At 48.9% G+C, this 19,738-nt stretch overlaps 3 long non-coding RNA genes across 5 annotated transcripts; 2 read left to right on the forward strand and 1 right to left on the reverse strand.

Annotated features, from left to right (window-relative positions):
* The first annotated feature begins 825 nt into the window (after positions 1 to 825).
* On the forward strand, positions 826 to 2,169 carry LOC127920206 (uncharacterized). Of its 3 annotated transcripts, none has more exons than XR_008105382.1 (3): positions 826 to 883; positions 1,278 to 1,421; positions 1,514 to 1,639. It is a non-coding gene; the product is annotated as an uncharacterized LOC127920206 (long non-coding RNA). The 3 variants fall into 3 exon arrangements; XR_008105384.1 differs by lacking the exon at positions 826 to 883 and adding an exon at positions 1,165 to 1,182; XR_008105383.1 differs by lacking the exon at positions 826 to 883 and having other exon boundaries at positions 1,203 to 1,326; positions 1,373 to 1,421; positions 1,514 to 2,169.
* Positions 893 to 1,457, reverse strand: LOC127920207 (uncharacterized). The gene is made up of 3 exons (XR_008105385.1): positions 1,315 to 1,457; positions 1,171 to 1,216; positions 893 to 920 (listed from the first exon to the last, which is right to left on the reverse strand). It is a non-coding gene; the product is annotated as an uncharacterized LOC127920207 (long non-coding RNA).
* Positions 2,170 to 13,975: 11,806 nt separating the features above from the next.
* Positions 13,976 to 14,770, forward strand: LOC127920208 (uncharacterized). The gene is made up of 3 exons (XR_008105386.1): positions 13,976 to 14,197; positions 14,297 to 14,517; positions 14,580 to 14,770. It is a non-coding gene; the product is annotated as an uncharacterized LOC127920208 (long non-coding RNA).
* The last annotated feature ends 4,968 nt before the right edge of the window (positions 14,771 to 19,738 follow it).

Raw genomic sequence — 19,738 nt, forward strand, 5'->3', positions numbered from 1 at the left:
GAGAGGAGCTACTTAGCAGCTATACCACACAGCCCTCAGAGATACAGGTCAGCAACACACCCAGAGAGAAAGAGAGTGTGTGTGTGTGTGTGTGTGTGTGTGTGTGTGTGTGTGTGTGTGTGTGTGTGTGTGTGTGTGTGTGTGTGTGTGTGTGTGTGTGTGTGTGTGTGTGTGTGTGTGTGTGTGTGTGTGTGTGTGCGTGTGTGTGTGAATCATTGACTGTTAATGATATAATGAGTTATGTATTTCTCAGCTCAGGGTCATTCTCCTCTCCTCTCCTCACCCCTCCTCTCCCCCTCCTCCTCACCCCCTCCCCTCCTCTCCTCTCCCCTCACCCCTCCCCCTCTCCTCTCCTCACCCCTCCCCTCACCTCCCTCACCCCTCCTCTCCCCTCCTCTCCTCTCCTCACCCCTCCCCTCACCTCCCTCACCCCTCCTCTCCCTCCTCACCCCTCCTCACCCTAACAGACAGAGAGGGAGGAGGGAGGGAAGGAAGAGAGAGTACATGAAGTAGAGAAGTGGTTCTACCCAACAGGTCATTTTGAGGCATCCAATCCACCAACTTGGTATTGTTGCCTAGGTTACTGGGCGGAACCCCGAGAACCTACAGTCAGACAGGGAAAGACAGAAAACAGGACAGACAGACAGAGAGGTAAATGATTAGAGTGATGCCATGCGGTTTGATCTCTTACCCTACTGCTGGTTTCACTGTTCTACCTGATAACACACCTGGTGTCCCAGGTCTAATTCAGGCCCTGATTAGAGGGGGAATCACCCACCTGGTGACCCAGGTCTAAATCAGGCCCTGATTAGAGGGAAGAATGACTGTTGTCCCAGGTCTAAATCAGGCCCTGATTAGAGGGGAACAATGACTGGTGTCTCAGGTCTAATTCAGGCCCTGATTAGAGGGGAATCACCCACCTGGTGACCCAGGTCTAAATCAGGCCCTGATTTGAGGGGGAATCACCCACCTGGTGTCCCAGGTCTAAATCAGGCCCCGATTAGAGGGGAATCACCCACCTGGTGACCCAGGTCTAAATCAGGCCCTGATTAGAGGGGGGAATCACCCACCTGGTGTCCCAGGTCTAAATCAGGCCCTGATTAGAGGGGGAATCACCCACCTGGTGACCCAGGTCTAAATCAGTCCCTGATTAGAGGGGGAATCACCCACCTGGTGTCCCAGGTCTAAATCAGGCCCTGATTAGAGGGAAGAATGACTGGTGTCCCAGGTCTAAATCAGGCCCTGATTAGAGGGGAATCACCCACCTGGTGACCCAGGTCTAAATCAGGCCCTGATTAGAGGGGAATCACCCACCTGGTGTCCCAGGTCTAAATCAGGCCCTGATTAGAGGGAAGAATGACTGGTGTCCCAGGTCTAAATCAGGCCCTGATTAGAGGGGAATCACCCACCTGGTGTCTCAGGTCTAAATCAGGCCCTGATTAGAGGGAAGAATGACTGGTGACCCAGGTCTAAATCAGGCCCTGATTAAAGGGAAGAATGACTGGTGACCCAGGTCTAAATCAGGCCCTGATTAGAGGGGAATCACCCACCTGGTGTCCCAGGTCTAAATCAGGCCCTGATTAGAGGGGAATCACCCACCTGGTGTCTCAGGTCTAAATCAGGCCCTGATTAGAGGGGAGAATGAACATACAGCAGTGGAACCTCCAGGTCCAGATTTGAATGGGAGTGCAATACAGAGAAGTACAATCAAGAACACTTTCAACATTCTAGAATTGAATGGCAGTTGGAAAGAACAGACTCTAGCACCCAGCGGTGTTCTAGAACCCAGCGGTGTTCTAGAACCCCAACGGTACTCTAGAACCCAACGGTGGTGTGGGTGAAGTTGCTAAGGTATCTGAACTAAATGACTACCGCCCCGTAGCACTCACTTCTGTCATCATGAAGTGCTTTGAGAGACTAGTCAAGGATCATATCACCTCCACCTTCCTTACCTGACACCCTTGACCCACTTCCATTTGTTTACCGCCCCAATAGGTCCACATACGATGCAATCGCAACCACACTGCCCACTGCCCGAACCCATCTGGACAAGAGGAATTCCTATGTAATAATGCTGTTCATTGACTATAGCATTCAACACCATAGTACCCTCCCTCATTAAGCTAGAGGCCCTGGGTCTCAACCCCGCCCTGTGCAATTGGGTTCTGGACTTTCTGATTGGCCGCCCCAGGTGGTGAGGGTAGGTAACAAAATCTCCACCCCACTGATCCTCAACACTGGGGCCCCACACGGGTGCATTCTCAGACCCCTCCTGTACACCCTGTTAACCATGACTGCGTGACCACGCACGCCTCCAACTCAATCATCAAGTTTGCAGACGACACGACAGTGGTAGGCTTGATCACCAACAACGACGAGACGGCCTACAGGAGGAGGTGAGGGCCCTCGGAGTGTGGTGTCAGGAAAACAACCTCTCACTCAATGTCAACAAAACAAAGGAGATGATCGTGGACTTCAGGAAAGAGCAGAGGGAGCACTCCCCATCCACATCGATGGGACATGACCAACTGGCCCTCCAAATATACCTCCGCTGTCTTCAACCAGGATCTCAGCGATCACTGCCTCATCGCCTGTATCCGCCACGGAGCCGCAGTCAAACGACCACCCCTCATCACTGTCAAACGCTCCCTAAAACACTTCTGTGAGCAGGCCTTTCTAATCGACCTGGCCCGGGTATCCTGGAAGGACAATACATTTACATTTACATTTACATTTAAGTCATTTAGCAGACGCTCTTATCCAGAGCGACTTACAAATTGGTGCATACACCTTATGACAACCAGTGGAACAGCCACTTGCATCTAAATCTTGTTGGGGGGGGAGAAGGGGGGTGAGAAGGATTACTTACCCTTACTTACCCTATCCTAGGTATTCCTTGAAGAGGTGGGGTTTCAGGTGTCTCCGGAAGGTGGTGATTGACTCCGCTGTCCTGGCGTCGTGAGGGAGTTTGTTCCACCATTGGGGGCCAGAGCAGCGAACAGTTTTGACTGGGCTGAGCGGGAACTGTACTTCTCAGTGGTAGGGAGGCGAGCAGGCCAGAGGTGGATGAACGCAGTGCCCTTGTTTGGGTGTAGGGCCTGATCAGGAGCCTGAGGTACTGAGGTGCCGCTCCCCTCACAGCTCCGTAGGCGAGCACCATGGTCTTGTAGCGGATGCGAAGCCTAACTGGAAGCCAGAGAGCGGAGGGAGCGGGGTGACGTGAGAGAACTTGGGAAGGTTGAACACCAGACGGGCTGCGGCGTTCTGATGAGTTGTAGGGGTTTAATGGCACAGGCAGGGAGCCCAGCCAACAGCGTAGTTGCAGTAATCAAGACGGAGATGACAAGTGCCTGGATTAGGACCTGCGCCCGCTTCCTGTGTGAGGCAGGGCCGCACTTCTGCGGATGTTGTAGAGCATGAAACCTGCTGCGGAACGGGACACCGCCTGATGTTAGTTGAGAACGCCAGGGTGTTGTCCAGGATCACGCCAAGGTTCTTAGCGCTCTGGGAGGAGGACACAATGGAGTTGTCAACCGTGATGGCGAGATCATGGAACGGGCAGTCCTTCCCGGGAGGAAGAGGAGCTCCGTCCTACTGAGGTTCAGCTTGAGGTGGTGATCCGTCATCCACACTGATATGTCTGCCAGACATGCAGAGATGCATTTGCCACCTGGTCATCAGAAGGGGGAAAGGAGAAGATTAATTGTGTGTCGTCTGCATAGCAATGATAGGGAGAGACCATGTGAGGTTATGACAGAGCCAAGTGACTTGGTGTATAGCGAGAATAAGAGAGGGCCTAGAACAGAGCCCTGGGGGACACCAGTGGTGAGAGCGCGTGGTGAGGAGACAGATTCTCCACGCCACCTGGTAGGAGCCACCCGTCAGGTAGGACGCAACTAGCGTGGGCCGCGCCGGGAGATGCCCAACTCGGAGAGGGTGAGAGGAGGATCTGATGGTTCAGTATCGAAGGCAGCCGATAGGTCTAGAAGGATGAGAGCAGAGGAGAGAGAGTTAGCTTTAGCAGTGCGGAGCGCCTCCGTGATACAGAGAAGAGCAGTCTCAGTTGAATGACTAGTCTTGAAACCTGACTGATTTGGATCAAGAAGGTCATTCTGAGAGAGATAGCGGTAGAGCTGGCCAAGGACGGCACGCTCAAGAGTTTTGGAGAGAAAAGAGAGAAGGGATACTGGTCTGTAGTTGCTGACATCGGAGGGATCGAGTGTAGGTTTTTTCAGAAGGGGTGCAACTCGCTCTCTTGAAGACGGGGAGGGACGTAGCCAGCGGTCAGGATGAGTTGATGATGAGGTAAGGTAAGGGAGAAGGTCTCCGGAAATGGTCTGAGAAGAGAGGAGGGGATAGGGTCAAGCGGGCAGGTTGTTGGGCGGCCGGCCATCACAAGACGCGAGATTTCATCTGAGAGAGAGGGAGAAAGAGGTCAGAGCAGGGGTAGGGCAGTGTGAGCAGAACTAGCCGGTGTCGCTTTGACTTAGCAAACGAGGATCGGATGTCATCGACCTCTTTTCAAATGGTTGACGAAGTCATCTGCAGAGAGGGAGGAGGAGGGGGGGAGGATTCAGGAGGGAGGAGAAGGTGGCAAAGAGCTTCCTAGGGTTAGAGGCAGATGCTTGGAATTTAGAATGGTAGAAAGTGGCTTTAGCAGCAGAGACAGAGGAGGAAAAATGTAGAGAGGAGGGAGTGAAAGGATGCCAGGTCCGCAGGGAGGGCGAGTTTTCCTCCATTTCCGCCTCGGCTGCCCGGAGTCCCTGTTCTGTGAGCCGCAATGAGTCGTCGAGCCACGGAGCGGGGGAGGGGGAGGACCGAGCCGGCCTGGAGGATAGGGGACATAGGGAGTCAAAGGATGCAGTAAGGAGGAGGAGAGGAGGGTTGAGGAGGCAGAATCAGGAGATAGGTTGGAGAAAGTTTGAGCAGAGGGAAGAGAAGATAGGATGGAAGAGGAGAGAGTAGCGGGGGGAGAGAGAGCGAAGATTGGGACGGCGCGATACCATCCGAGTAGGGGCAGTGTGGGAAGTGTTGGATGAGAGCGAGAGGGAAAAGGATACAAGGTAGTGGTTTGAGACTTGGAGGGAGTTGCAATGAGGTTAGTGGAAGAACAGCATCTAGTAAAGATGAGGTCGGGCGTATTGCCTGCCTTGTGAGTAGGGGGAGGGGTGAGAGGGTGAGGTCAAAAAGAGAGAGGAGTGGAAAGAAGGAGGCAGAGAGGAATGAGTCAAAGGTAGACGGGGAGGTTAAAGTCGCCCAGAACTGTGAGGTGAGCCGTCCTCAGGAAAGGAGCTTATCAAGGCATCAAGCTCTGGCTGATGAACCTCCGAGGGAACCTGGAGGGCGATAAATGATAAGGATGTTGCTTGAAAGGGCTGGTAACTGTGACAGCATGGAATTCAAAGGAGGCAATAGACAGATGGGTAAGGGGAGAAAGAGAGAAAGACCACTTGGGAGAGATGAGGATCCGGGTGCCACCACCCCTGCTGACCAGAAGCCTCGGGTGTGCGAGAACACGTGGGCGGACGAGGAGAGAGCAGTAGGAGTAGCAGTGTTATCTGTGGTGATCCATGTTTCCGTCAGTGCCAAGAAGTCAAGGGACTGGAGGGAGGCATAGGCTGAGATGAACTCGTCTTGTTGGCCGCAGATTGGCAGTTCCAGAGGCTACCAGAGACCTGAACTCCACGTGGTCGTACGCGCTGGGACCACCAGGTTAGGGTGGTCATGCCACGCGGTGGAGCGTTTGTATGGTCTGTGCAGAGAGGAGAGAACAGGGATAGACAGACACATAGTTGACAGGCTACAGAAAAGGCTACGCTAATGCAAGGAAATTGAATGACAAGCGGACTACACGCCTCGAATGTTCAGAAAGTTGCTTACGTAGCAAGAATCTTATTGACTAAAAATGATTAAAATGATACAGTACTGCTAAAAGTAGGCTAGCTGGCAGTAGTTGCGTTGTTGACACTACACTAATCAAGTCGTCTGAGTGTAATAATTCTACAGTGCTATTCGGGGGCCAGCTGGCTAGCTAGCAGTGTTGTTTACGTTACATGGAGTTAAAAGAACGACATTAGCTGGCTAGCTAACCTAGGGAATCGGTCAGACTACACAATTATCTTGAAACAAAGACGGCTATGCAGCTAGCCACGATCAAACAAATCAAACCGCTGCACTGCAAATGAAACGAAATGTGAAACCACCTGACCGGGTTGTTGAATTCAAAACAGCAGACGTTGGCTAGCTGTTAGCAGTTAGCTGTTGGCTAGCTAGCAGAGTCTCCTACGTTAAGGACGACAAATAGCTGGCTAGCGAACCTCAGTGAATTAAGATAATCACTCCAAGGCTATACACACTAAACTACACAATTATCTTGAAACAAAGACAGCTATGTAGCTAGTTAACACTGAACTAATCAAGTCACATAGTTGAGTGAATAGCACTACAGTGATGCTAATCTGTGTGCGTTAGCTAGCTCCTGGGCCAATAGCAGTGAAGGCTACGTTAGGGCGACGAAATACGATAATTATGCAATTATCTCTGATACAAGGACGGCTATGTAGCTAGCTAAGAAGAATTGCTAAGATTAGACAAATCAACCGTTGTACTATAATGAAATGTAATGAAAAAGTTATAAAAAGTTATACAACCTGCAGAGCGAAGTGCGAATGCGGACAATGACCTCATCCCGTCAGTTGAGGATGCATGGTCATTCTTTAAAAGTAACTTCCTCACCATTTTAGATAAGCATGCTCCGTTCAAAAAATGCAGAACCAAGAACAGATACAGCCCTTGGTTCACTCCAGACCTGACTGCCCTCGACCAGCACAAAACCATCCTGTGGCGGACTGCAATAGCATCGAATAGCCCCCGTGATATGCAACTGTTCAGGGAAGTCAGGAACCAATACACGCAGTCAGTCAGGAAAGCAAAGGCCAGCTTCTTCAGGCAGAAGTTTGCATCCTGTAGCTCCAACTCCAAAAAGTTCTGGGACACTGTGAAGTCCATGGAGAACAAGAGCACCTCCTCCCAGCTGCCCACTGCACTGAGGCTAGGAAACACGGTCTCCACCGATAAATCCATGATTATCGAAAACTTCAATAAGCACTTCTCAACGGCTGGCCATGCCTTCCGCCTGGCTACTCCAACCTTGGCCAACAGCTCCGCCCCCCGTAGTTCCTCACCCAAGCCTCTCCAGGTTCTCCTTTACCCAAATCCAGATAGCAGATGTTCTGAAAGAGCTGCAAAACCTGGACCCAGTACAAATCAGCTGGGCTTGACAATCTGGACCCGCTAATTTCTGAAACTATCTGCCGCCATTGTCGCAACGCCTATTACCAGCCTGTTCAACCTCTCTTTCATATCGTCTGAGATCCCCAAGGATTGGAAAGCTGCCGCAGTCATCCCCCTCTTCAAAGGGAGACACCCTGGACCCAAACTGTTATAGACCTATATCCATCCTGCCCTGCCTATCTAAGGTCTTCGAAAGCCAAGTCAACAAACAGGTCACTGACCATCTCGAATCCCACCGTACCTTCTCCGCTGTGCAATCTGGTTTCAGAGCTGGTCACGGGTGCACCTCAGCCACACTCAAGGTACTAAACGATATCATAACCGCCATCGATAAAAGACAGTACTGTGCAGCCGTCTTCATCGACCTCGCCAAGGCTTTCGACTCTGTCAATCACCATATTCTTATCGGCAGACTCAACAGCCTCGGTTTTTCGGATGACTGCCTTGCCTGGTTCACCAATTACTTTGCAGACAGAGTTCAGTGTGTCAAATCGGAGGGCATGCTGTCCGGTCCTCTGGCAGTCTCTATGGGGTGCCACAGGGTTCAATTCTCGGGTCGACTCTTTTCTCTGTATATATCAATGATGTTGCTCTTGCTCTTGCTGCGGGCGATTCCCTGATCCACCTCTAAGCAGACCACACCATTCTATATACTTTCGGCCCGTCATTGGACACTGTGCTATCAAACCTCCAAACGAGGTTCAATGCCATACAGCACTCCTTCCGTGGCATCCAACTGCTCTTAAACGCGAGTAAAACCAAATGCATGCTTTTCAACCGATCGCTGCCTGCACCCGCATGCCCAACTAGCATCACCACCCTGGATGGTTCCGACCTTGAATATGTGGACATCTATAAGTACCTAGGTGTCTGGCTAGACTGCAAACTCTCCTTCCAGACTCACATCAAACATCTCCAATCGAAAATCAAATCAAGAGTCGGCTTTCTATTCCGCAACAAAGCCTCCTTTCACTCACGCTGCCAAGCTTACCTAAGTAAAACTGACTATCCTACCGATCCTCGACTTCGGCGATGTCATTTACAAAATGGCTTCCAACACTCTACTCAGCAAACTGGATGCAGTCTATCACAGTGCCATCCGTTTTGTCACTAAAGCACCTTATACCACCCACCACTGCGACTTGTATGCTCTAGTCAGCTGGCCCTCACTACATATTCGGTCAGCCAGACCCACTGGCTCCAGGTCATCTACAAGTCCATGCTAGGTAAAGCTCCGCCTTATCTCCAGTTCACTGGTCACGATGGCACCCATCCGTAGCACGCGCTCCAGCAGGTGTATCTCACTGATCATCCCTAAAGCCAACACCTCATTTGGCCGCCTTTTCGTTCCAGTACTCTGCTGCCTGTGACTGGAACAATTGCAAAAATCGCTGAAGCTGGGAGACTTTTATCTCCTCACCAACTTCAAACATCAGCTATCCGAGCAGCTAACCGATCGCTGCAGCTGTACATAGTCTATAGGTAAATAGCCCACCCATTTTCACCTACCTCATTCCCATACTGTTTTTATACTGTTTTTATTTATTTACTTTTCTGCTCTTTTGCACACCAACATCTCTACTCTGTACATGACCATCTGATCATTTATCACTCCAGTGTTAATCTCCAAAATTGTATTATTCGCTCTACCTCTCATGCCTTTGCACACATTGTATATAGACTGCCCATTTTTTCATCACTGTGTTATCGACTTGCTAATTGTTTACTCCATGTGTAACTCTGTGTTGTCTGTTCACACTGCTATGCTTTATCTTGGCCAGGTCGCAGTTGCAAATGAGAACTTGTTCTCAACTAGCCTACCTGGTTAAATAAAGGTGAAATAAAAAAAAATAAAAAACTTCACAGACAAACTGAAATGGTCCACCCACACAGACAGGGTGGTGAAGAAGGCGCAACAGCCTCAGGAGGCTGAAGAAATTTGGCTTGTCACCTAAAACCCTCACAAACTTCTACAGATGCACAATTGAGAGCATTCTGTCGGGCTGTATCACCGCCTGGTAGGGCAACTGCACCGTCCACAACCACAGGGCTCTCCAGAGGGTAGTGAGGTCTGCACAACACATCACCGGGGCAAACTACCTGCCCTCCAGGACACCAACACCACCCGATGTTACAGGAAGGCCATAAAGATCATCAAGGACAACAACCACCCGAGCCACTGCCTGTTCACCCCGCTATCATCCAGAAGGCGAGGTCAGTACAGGTGCATCAAAGCTGGGACCGAGAGACTGAAAAACAGCTTATATTTCAAGGCCAGACTGTTAAATAACCATCATCAACACAGGGAGGTACCTACATACAGACTTTGATTGGCCACTTTTAATAATGATGTTTACATGAGTTCTGTAGCTACTCATCTCATTTGTATATACTGTTTTAAGTACCATCTACTGTATCTTGCCGTCACCATCACTCATCCATTATTTATATGTACATATTCTCATTCACCTCTTTAGATGTGTGTGTATTTAGGTAGTTGTTGGGAATTGTTAGATTATTTGGTTAGATATTACTGTAATTGTGGAACTAGAAGCATAAAGCACACACTCAGCATTAACATCTGCTAATCATGTGACCATTAACATCTGCCAACTATGTGACCATTAACATCTACAACCATGGATACCATCTGCTAACCATGTGACCATTACCATCTGCTAACCATGTGACATATAACATCTGTTAACCATGTGACCAATAACAGAGTCTCTGATCCATTAACATCTGCTAGCTAGGGGGAAAATAACATCCTGCTAGATCTGTACCTAGGGGGGAAATAGTATCTGTACATCTACCATGTTGGGGAAAGAGTCTCTGATCCTAGATCTGTAGCTAGGGAAAACATCTGATCCTAGATCTGCTCGCTAGGGGGAAAGAGTATCTGATCCTAGATCTGTAGCTATGTGTATGGGAAAGATAACATCTATCTGAAGAGTCTCTGATACAGATCTGTAGCTCTGGGGAAAGATCTCACTGATCCTAGATCTGTATCTAAAATAAAAGAGTATCTGACTTGCCCTAGATCTGTAGCTTCAGGGGGAAAGTACTTCCTGGAGAGGGTAATAGTATCTGATCCTAGATCTGAAGCTAGGGTAATAGCATTCGATCCTAGCTAGCTCGGGGTAATAGTCTCTAGATCCTAGATCTGTAGCTAGGGGGAAAGAGTATCTGATCCTAGATCTGTAGCTACGGGGAAAGAGTATCTGATCCTAGATCTGTAGCTAGGGGTTAATAGTCTCTGATCCTAGATCTGTAGCTCGGGGGAAAGTACTTCCTGGAGAGGGTAATAGTATCTGATCCTGTAGCTAGGGGAAAGAGAATCTGATCCTAGATCTGTAGCTAGGGGGAAAGAGTATCTGATCCTAGATCTGTAGCTAGGGGGAAAGAGTATCTGATCCTAGATCTGTAGCTAGGGGGGAAAGAGTATCTGATCCTAGATCTGTAGCTCGGGGTAATAGTATCTGATCCTAGATCTGTAGCTAGGGGGGAAAGAGTATCTGATCCTAGATCTGTAGCTCGGGGAAAGTACTCTGGGGAAAGTACTTCCTGGAGAGGGTAATAGTCTCGATCCTAGATCTGTAGCTAGGGGGAAAGAGTCTCTGATCCTAGATCTGTAGCTAGGGAGAAAGAGTCTCTGATCCTAAATCTGTAGCTAGGGGAAAGAGTCTCTGATCCTAGATCTGTAGCTAGGGGAAAGTACTTCCTGGAGAGGGTAATAGTATCTGATCCTAGATCTGAAGCTAGGGGTAATAGTCTCTGATCCTAGATCTGTAGCTAGGGGAAAGAGTCTCTGATCCTAGATCTGTAGCTAGTGGGAAAGAGTATCTGATCCTAGATCTGTAGCAAGGGGGAAAGAGTATCTGATCCTAGATCTGTAGCTAGGGGGTAATAGTATCTGATCCTAGATCTGTAGCTACGGGGAAAGAGTCTCTGATCCTAGATCTGTAGCTAGGGGGTAATAGTATCTGATCCTAGATCTGTAGCTAGGGGGAAAGAGTATCTGATCCTAGATCTGTAGCTAGGGGGAAAGAGTATCTGATCCTAGATCTGTAGCTAGGGGGGAAAGAGTATCTGATCCTAGATCTGTAGCTAGGGGGGAAAGAGTATCTGATCCTAGATCTGTACCTCAGGGGTAATAGTATCTGATCCTAGATCTGTAGCTAGGGGGTAATAGTATCTGATCCTAGATCTGTAGCTAGGGGGTAATAGTCTCTGATCCTAGATCTGTAGCTAGGGGGAAAGAGTCTCTGATCCCAGATCTGTAGCTAGGGGGAAAGTACTTCCTGGAGAGGGTAAGAGTCTCTGCTACATGACTAAATGGCTTCAGTGTTTCTGACCTGAGAGCTGGGAGATACTGTGAGAAACTCCTCTGTCACTGCAGACACACTGGGACATTTGCATGCATTCATTATCTCCCTCTCTCTCCCTGTTCCTCCTCCTCCCCCTCCTCTCCCTCTCCCACACTCCTGCTTCCCCCCTCAGCCCACAACAAACCCACAATTCACCAGGCAACCAATCAATGATTCAATTCATATGTCTCCCCTCATCTTCCTCTCTCTCCCTCCTCCTCCTCTCTCGCTTCTCTTTCTCCTTATGTCTCTCTTCCCCCTCCTCTCCCCCACACTCCTTCTCTCCCTCTCAGCCCACAACAAACCCACATTCACAGGCAACCAATCAATGATACCTCTCTCTCTCTCTCTCTCTCACTCTCTCACTCTCTCTCTCTCATGAATTCCCTGCTGCATCGTTCTCACCTTCACTCATAAAAAAACGACATGATGACACACACACACATGAATATAGGAGGCAGTAACCACACAGCAGGTGTTTAGAACCATTGAGGGTTCCAATATAAACTCTCCTGATGACATCACAACACACCAGGGTGTGTATTAATCAATTCAAAGGGTCCTTAGCTTAGTGATGAGCTTCGTGGTGATTGAGCACACATCCCTGAGGGACCCCTGTGTTGAGGATCAGCGTGGTGGATGTGTTGTTACCCTTACCACCTGGGGGCGGTCCATCAGCAAGTCCAGGATCCAGTTGCAGAGAGAGGTGTTTAGTCCCAGGGTCCTTAGCTTATTGATGAGCTTTGAGGGAACTATGGTGTTGAACGCTGAGTCAATGAGCTGTAGTCAATGAATAGCATTCTCACATAGGTGATCCTTTTGTCCAGGTAGGAAAGGGCAGTGTGGAGTGCGATTGAGATTGCGTCATCTGTGGATCTGTTGGAGCGGTATGCAAATTGGAGTGGGTCTAGGATATCCGAGATGATGCTGTTGATGTGAGCCATGACCAGCCTTTCAAAGCACTTCATGGCTACCGACGTGAGTGCTACGGGGCGGTAATCATTTAGGCGGGTTACTTTAGCTTTCTTGAGCACAGGGACTATGGTGGAAACATGTAGGTATTACAGACTCGGCCAGGAGATGTTGGAAATGTCAGTGAAAAGACACTTGACAGTGGGTCAGTGCATGCTTTGAGTACACGTCATGGTAATCCGCCCTGGCCCCGCGGCTTTGTGAATGTTGACCTGTTTAATTGCTCACATCGGCTACTGAGACCACTGTCACACAGTCTTCCAGAACAGCTAGCCCTCTCGTGCATGCTTCAGTGTTGCTTGCCTCGAAGTGAGCATAAAAGGGATTTAACTCATCTGGTAGGTTTGCGTCACTGGACAGCTCGCGTCTGGGTTTCCCTCTGTAGTCTGTAATAGTTTTCAAGCCCTGCCACATCTGACGAGTGTCAGAGCCAGTGTAGTAGGATTCAATCTTAATCTTAGTCCAGTATTGATGCTTTGCTTGTCTGATGGTTCGTCTGAGGGCATAGCGGGATTTCTTATAAGTGTCCGGATTAGTGTCCCGCTCCTTGAGAGCGGCAAGCTCTAGCCTTTAGCTCAGTTCGGATGTTTCCTGTAATCCATGGTTTCTGGTTGGGGTATGTACGTACAGTCACTGTGCGGACGACGTCGTCAATGTACTGAATTGATGAAGCCGATGACTGAGGTGGTGTACTCCTCAATGCCATCGGAAGGATCCCGGAACCTATTCCAGTCTGTGCGAGCAAAACAGTCCTGTATTGTAGCCTCCTCGTCATCTGACCACTTCCGTTTTGAGCAAGTCACTGGTACTTCCTGCTTTAGTTTTCGCTTGTAACCTTGTAAGCAGATTTGCCAAAGAAGAATCAGCAGGATAAAATTAGCTGTCTTAACATCAGCAGATTTGCCAAATGGAGGGCGAGGGTTCTGACTAGAAGCTTGTACTCTATATGGGGTGGGGTTCTGACTAATATCTCTGTATGTGGAGTAAAGGTGGATAGTCTGAGTGGTTTTTGCCATCTTCTCTGGTTGCTTATAGGTGGAAGCTAGATATATTTTTCTGACTAGAAATATAGAGAATAGGGTTCTGGCCTTATAGACTGGAGTTGGTTGAGAGCTGTCTTAGTGCCAGCTTGGTCTGTGGTGGTATAACGGCTGCAGTAATATAGATGGTCAAGATGTGGTGTGAAGTAACAGACAGCTCAGAAATATGAGAACTCTCAGGTAGTAGTGTCTACAACCTGGTGTGTTGTGATCAAATAGTACTCTGGATCAATATGAGCAATACATCAGCTTTTAATATTAAACAGCCATCTTCAAATCAAAGGGAATAGGAAGACTAGATATATTGTAGTCTATATAGGAAATAGGGTTCTGACTAGATATATTGTAGTCTATATAGGGAATAGGGTTCTGACTAGATATATTGTAGTCTATATAGGAAATAGGGTTCTGACTAGATATATTGTAGTCTATATAGGAAATAGGGTTCTGACTAGATATATTGTAGTCTATATAGGAAATAGGGTTCTGACTAGATATATTGTAGTCTATATAGGGAATAGGGTTCTGACTAGACATATTGTAGTCTATATAGGGAATACTTGAGTTAGATATGTTGTAGATATAGGGTTATTAACTATGATAATTGTGCTATATAAAAAGGTTCTGACTAGATATATTGTAGTCTATATAGGGAATAGGGTTCTGACTAGATATATTGTAGTCTATATAGGGAATAGGGTTCTGACTAGACATATTGTAGTCTATATAGGGAATAGGGTTCTGACTAGATATATTGTAGTCTATATAGGGAATAGAGTTCTGACTAGATAAACTGTAGTCTATATAGGGGTCGTGACCAGCCTCACACTCCAGTACAGTAGGTGATAGATAGAGAATATAGATTAATAGGGGTCGTGACCAGCCTCACACTGCAGTACAGTAGGTGGTAGAGAATACAGATGAACAGGGGGCCGTGACCAGCCTCACACTCCAGTAGGTGGCGGTGTATCCACCTTTCAGTGTGTTGTGATCCACCAATAGTAATGTAAAGAAGAAGAAGAAGGACAGATGAAAGCAATATGGTGGAAGCTGAACATCAGCTCAGAAATATAACACAGCCATCTTCAAATCAAATCCCATATGGTGGAAGCTGAACATCAGCTCAGAAATATAACACAGCCATCTTCAAAATCAAATGCCATTATATTTGGTCACATACACGTGTTTATAGATGTTATTGTGATAAATCTAAAAAAATATATATTTTACGAGAGTCTACAATCAATGTGTTGATAGAACTTCAGTCCGTTTTCCTCATATTTGCTTTCTTAAAATCCCCAGCTGCAATAAAAGCAGCCTCAGGATATGTTTCCAGTTCGCATTTCATTGTAGTTCCAGGGAAGAACATTAGTAGTGATCCTTGTCAGGTGACCGTTGTGGTATCGGACTTGAAGGGGAATCGGGCTGTGTCAATAACTGAAGAGAATTATCTTGGGAGGTAAGTACTTTATTCCTGTCTGCCAGACGATGAACTGTGAACTGGAACCCAGTCTGGAAAAAGGACTTGTATTTCAGTAGCCATGATTCACAAACATCATGAGTCCTGGATCTAATCTGGAAGAAATAACAAATACTCGTCCAACTTCTTCCCAGGAGCATAGCAAAAGAGCTTCATTCCTGAACGGTGTGCCCGCTTTCCTGGACTGTTTCTGAGAAGTCAGCTGGCTGAAACATGTCTGTCTGTGCCAGTGCTTTACCAGAGAGACTGTTTCTGGCCTAGAAACAGAGGATCTGTGCCATCCTTGATTCCTGAAGTGAGATCCTAGCCAAAATGTCTTCTGGGCTAATACTTTATTGTACCAGGGACTAGAACATGTCTGTCTGTGCCATCAGAAGCCTTGAAGACTGTTTCTGGCTTCTAGCCAACATGTCTGTCTGTGCCATCTTCTTTACCTTGAAGACTTTTTCTGGCTTCTAGCCAACATGTCTGTCTGTGCCATCTTGCTTTACCTTGAAGACTGGGCCTGGCTTCTAGCCAACATGTCTGTCTGTGCCATCTTGCTTTACCTGAAGACTGTTACTGGCTAATAGCCAAATGTCTGTCTGTGCCATAATGTAAGAAGACTGTTTCTGGCTTCTAAAACATGTCTGTCTGTGCCATCTTGCTTTACCTTGAAGACTGTTTCTGGCTTCTAGCCAACATGTCTGTCTGTGCCATCAGCTTTACCTTGAAGACTGTTTCTGGCTTCTAGCCAACATGTCTGTCTGTGCCATCTTGCTTTACCTTGAAGACTGTTTCTGGCTTCTAGCCAACATGTCTGTCTGTGCCATCTTGCTTTACCTTGAAGACTGTTTCTGGCTTCTAGCCAACATGTCTGTCTGTGCCATCTTGCTTTACCTTGAAGACTGTTTCTGGCTTCTAGCCAACATGTCTGTCTGTGCCATCTTGCTTTACCTTGAAGACTGTTTCTGGCTTCTAGCCAACATGTCTGTCTGTGCCATCTTGCTTTACCTTGAAGACTGTTTCTGGCTTCTAGCCAACATGTCTGTCTGTGCCATCTTGCTTTACCTTGAAGACTGTTTCTGGCTTCTAGCCAACATGTCTGTCTGTGCCATCTTTGCTTTACCTTGAAGACTGTTTCTGGCTTCTAGCCAACATGTCTGTCTGTGCCATCTTGCTTTTCTTGAAGACTGTTTCTGGCTTCTAGCCAACATGTCTGTCTGTGCCATCTTGCTTTACCTTGAAGACTGTTTCTGGCTTCTAGCCAACATGTCTGTCTGTGCCATCTTGCTTTATTGAAGACTGTTTCTGGTTTTTCTTCTTGTCGTATCACCAGTATTTGTTCACCAGTTGTTCACCAGCCATTTCAGCCACTTCCACCAACCACTTCACCAGACTCACCAGTTTCAGCCACTCACCAGCTACTCACCAGCCACTCACCAACCACCAACATGTCTCCAGTACTGTGGAGCCATCACCAACCACTCACCAGCCACTTACCTCCACTCACCAGCCACTTTCACCAGCCACTCACCAGCCACTCACCAGCCACTCACCAGCCACTCACCAGCCACTCACCAACCACTCACCAGCCATCACCAACCACTTCACCAACCACTCACCAACCACTCACCATCACCAGCCACTCACCAGCCACTCACCACCATCACCAACCACATCACCAGCCACTCACCAGCCACACCCAGCCACTCACCATCACCAGCCACTCACCAGCCACTCACCAACCACTCACCAACCACTCACCAGCTTACCAGCCACTTCACTAACCACTCACCAGCCACTCACCAGCCACTCACCAGCCACTACCAACCACTGTTTCTGGCTCACCATCTCACCAGCTACTCACCAGTCTGTCTGTGCCATCTTGCTTTACCATCCACTGACCAGACTCACCAGCCACTCACCAGGTTTTCACCATTCTTTCACCAGTCAGCCACTCACCAGCCATCACCAACCACTATCACCATCCACTTTGTCACCAGTTGTTGTTATTTCTTAAATCATTTGCTCACCAGACTCACCAGTTTCTTGAATTATTACCTGCAACCCGAAAATAACTCACCAGTACTGAATACTCACCAGGGACTCACCAGCCACTCACCAGCCACCACCACCCACTCACCAACCACTCACCAGCCACTCACCAACCACTCAACCACTCCACCAGCCACTCACTCACCAGCACACCAACCACTCACCAGCCACTCACCAACCACTCACCAACCACTCACCAACCACTCACCATCACCAGCCACTCACCCTCCACTCACCATCACCAGCCACTCACCAGCCACTCACCATCACCTACAGCCACTCACCAGCCACTCACCATCCACTCACCAGCCACTCACCAGCCACTACCATCCACCACCAGCCACCACCAGCCACTCACCAACCACTCACCAGCCACTCACCAGCCACTCACCAGCCACCACCAACCACTCACCATCCACTCACCAGCCACTCACCAGCCACTCACCAGCCACTCACCAACCACTCACCAGCCACTCACCATCCACTCACCAGCTACTCAACAGCCACCTCACCAACCACTCACCAACCACTCACCAACCACTCACCAACCACTCACCAGCCACTCACCAGCCACTTCAACCAACCATCACCGTGCCACTCACCAGCCACTCACCACTCACCAGCCACTCACCAGCCACTCACCAGCCACTCACCAACCACTCACCAGCCACTCACCAGCCACTCACCAGCCACTCACCAGCCACTCACCAGCCACTCACCAGCCACTCACCAGCCACTCACCAGCCACTCACCAACCACTCACCAGCCACTCACCAACCACTCACCAGCCACTCACCAACCACTCACCAGCCACTCACCAGCCACTCACCAACCACTCACCAGCCACTCACCAGCCACTCACCAGCCACTCACCAACCACTCACCAGCCACTCACCAGCCACTCACCAACCACTCACCAGCCACTCACCAGCCACTCACCAGCCACTCACCAGCCACTCACCAACCACTCACCAACCACTCACCAACCACTCACCAGCCACTCACCAGCCACTCACCAACCACTCACCAACCACTCACCAGCCACTCACCACCCACTCACCACCCACTCACCAGCCACTCACCAACCACTCACCAGCCACTCACCAGCCACTCACCAACCACTCACCACCCACACACCAACCACTCACCAACCACTCACCAGCCACTCACCAGCCACTCACCAGCCACTCACCAGCCACTCACCAACCACTCACCAGCCACTCACCACCCACTCACCAGCCACTCACCAGCATTTCAAACAGAAATTTGGCTGAATTGGATCCTTTGTTAGTGTCACACCCTGATCTGTTTCACCTGTCTTTGTGCTGGTCTCCATCCCCATCCGGGTGTCGCCCATCTTCCCGTTATCCCCCGTGTATTTATACCTGTGTTCTCTGTTTGTTTTATCCCCGGTGCATCTCTGTTTGTCTGTTGCCAGTTTATCTTGTCTCGTCTACCAGCGTTTTTTCCTTTACTGTTTTCTTTGTTAGTTCCTGTTTTCTAGTTCTCCTGGTTTTTGACCATTCTGCCTGCCCTGACCCTGAGCCTGCCGACTATTCTGTACCTCTTGACACTGGCCTGGATTACCCTGAGCCTGCCTGCCTGCCTGCCGTTGTCACGTTGCTATAAGGGATCGGGAGACAGGCGCAGGAATGCACAATAGGGGTTTTTATTGACCCAAATTACAGCGTGCCGTGTGAAGGCACGGGGACGAAGACCAAACAAACACGTATTCAAAACACAGGGTTGAAACCCAAACAAAAGAGCGCAGAGTACCTTGAATAAACACACGGGACGAAACCCGGAATCATCTGCACAGTACAAGTGGCAGGACAGCCAGACCAACTGGTACTCGCACGACCAACGGACAATGTAACAATAGCCGACGGTGAACCAAAGAACTTATACAATTACTAATCCCTGGGAAAAAGGCAGCTGGTAACTGTGACAGCCGTTCTGTACCTTACGGACTCTGGATTACTGACCTCCGCCCTCCTACCAGTTAGTTGCCCCCTGAGTTGATCAGGCTGTTGATTGTGGCCTGTGGAATGTTGTCCCACTCCTCTTTAATGGCTGTGTGAAGTTGATAGGATATTGTCGGGAACTGGAACACTCTGTCGTAACACGTACAGATCCTTGCGACATGGGGCCATGTATTATCATGCTGAAACATGAGGTGATGGCGGCGGATGAATGGCACGACAATGGGCCTCAACATTGGGCCGTTTGCCCACAAAACTCCATGCATCTCTCTCTCTCTCTCTCTCTCCCTCTCTCTCTCCTCTCTCTCTCCCTCTCTCCCTCAGTCTCTCTCAGCTACATGTCTGTGGTGAATGGGGGACCGGTGAAATCTTGGTAAATGATTAAACTAGATAAGATAGAATGGGTCACCATAATGACCCTTGGAATCACAGGCATTTTCACACACACACAGTATCAGTAAGAGTACTGGTCAATGATCACTGTGTCAACGAGTTCTGGTCCAGTTCTGGTCCAGGATCAGTGTCAGTAGGAGTTCTGGTCCAGTTCTGGTCCAGGATCAGTGT

This window comes from Oncorhynchus keta, unplaced genomic scaffold (assembly GCF_023373465.1).
Source record: "Oncorhynchus keta strain PuntledgeMale-10-30-2019 unplaced genomic scaffold, Oket_V2 Un_contig_18630_pilon_pilon, whole genome shotgun sequence".
Lineage (NCBI taxonomy): Eukaryota > Metazoa > Chordata > Actinopteri > Salmoniformes > Salmonidae > Oncorhynchus > Oncorhynchus keta.